Below are 2,093 nucleotides of genomic sequence, written 5' to 3' on the forward strand. Positions count from 1 at the left end.
GTGTGTGTGTGTGTGTGTGTGTGTGTGTGTGTCTGTGGCATAGGTTACATACAATTTGTCTGCTTTGTCCTGCTGGAGTGTGGCATGATTTGTGTTATTTGCAGCTGTCATGGATCGTGTACAAACTAATACAGGATCAGAATGATATATATTTATACTTCTCATCCAACCACACTTAAATTCACTMTGTCCAGGAGGATAATATTTTTTTAACAACAATAAGCTGTAATGAAATAGGAGTAACGACTTTCTACTTCTTCCCTTTTTAAAAATATAATAAGTAGAAAGTACGGATAACTGTGTAAAAATGTAAGAAGTGGAAGTAAAAAGTAGGCTGAAAAATAATTACTCAAGTAAGGTACAGATACCCCAAATTTCTACTTAAGTACAGTAAAGAAGTATTTGTACATGGTTACTTTACAACTCTGCCAACAAGACAAATTAAGTCATATCTCTGGATCCACTTATGATATCAGAATGATCCATGTATCAAAATGTAGCCTTTRAAGCCAGGAATTTGAAAATTTAATTAGGTAATTTTGACCAAATTTGACTTAATCCTCATTTTTATATGATGGGTCACACATTATATTCTTGCTGGAAGCGCTCTAGATCAGAGGTTCTCAAACTGGGTCCCAGGACCCCAAAGGGTCCATGAGTCATAGCTTGGGGTCCCCGAACAATTACAGTAAATTGTTAATTTTGTTTTTCATTTAAATAACTGCATAAACACATATGAAAAGCAATGTGCCATTAAAACATACATGTTAAATTAATCAAACAAACAAAACATATTCCCATGGCATTTGTGGTTAAAATGGCAGTAAATTGTTTTTAATCAGCATGAGGTTTTTGAGGGAGACCCTGGAAAATTTTCACTAATGTAAGGAGCCCCCCAGATCCAAACAGCTTGAGAACCCCAGCTCTAGACTGCAATGGAAATGCTACAGATATTTGCTATTGCTGCTGCTATTCGGGCATCCGAAATTGGACTGAATCCAAACTGCAGACAGTTGTAGATGTGCTTCTAATACGTGTTGGAGATTAGACTCAGCTACTACCACAGGTTTGTGCTCAACATTGGTAAAATTAATTGTGTTATATTAATTTGTGTGTGTTTTGTGTCATTTTCGTGTTGATGCCAAAAGTTAATCAGTTGTAGATATGCATCCAATAATTATGCTTTGCGAGTCTTTTTCAAATTTGTCTAGTGGTTCATGCAATACACAAAACATACAAACAGACACAAAACGATATTGCCTGCTTTTTGCTACTCAGTGATGTATGGTAATTAAACTCTGTTTCCTCAATCTGAGGCTGTTCAAAAATCTGTCCACAACAGGTAATTKTTCTTATCCGTTTCACAAAAATCTAACAAAAATTATCTGAACTGTCCCTTCAAACACTATTCATAACCACCCATGTCTCCATTCTTTCACTCCTCTCCACTTTCAGCTTTAATAGCTGCAACCCTAATTGGTGCAGAAACTTTTGATAGAGCAGCTGAGGTTAAAGGACATCAAAATTTAAGGTAAAATGGACACATTCACTTCAGGGAAACATAAATACTTGCGGTATATGTGTGTGTGTGTGTGGTGTGTGTGTGTGTGTGTGTGTGTGTGTGTGTGTGTGTGTGTGTGTGTGTGTGTGTGTGTGTGTGTGTGTGTGTGTGTGTGTGTGTGTGTGTGTGTGTGTGGCATCACACCAGATCCTCTCATCCTAATGCACAACACACTTGAATGAGTCAGACACATGGGGCAGGTGGCCCCTCCTCCCCCAGCCTGAGTCACCGGTGACGTAGTCCACGTGAGCCGTTTTAAATTAGACTCGTGACCTGAGCTCAGCTCCTCCTTTTCAACATCTAAGTGAATTTTTCTCCTGCTGCATCTGTCTCACGGTGACAGGCTACCATATGTCGAAGGCATTGACTGGAATACTAATGCACTGATGCCCTTTTCCAGCTTTTGGCCGTTTTCTCCCCTGTTTAACCCAGTTTATTTCTGTCTCTGTGTAATATACAAAGAAGTGATGTGTGTGCTTTCATCATTATTACCTGAAGAGGAAGAACAAGAGGAAGCAAACACACACTATCA

Source organism: Austrofundulus limnaeus, unplaced genomic scaffold (assembly GCF_001266775.1).
Source record: "Austrofundulus limnaeus strain Quisiro unplaced genomic scaffold, Austrofundulus_limnaeus-1.0 Scaffold76, whole genome shotgun sequence".
NCBI classification, from domain to species: Eukaryota; Metazoa; Chordata; class Actinopteri; order Cyprinodontiformes; family Rivulidae; genus Austrofundulus; species Austrofundulus limnaeus.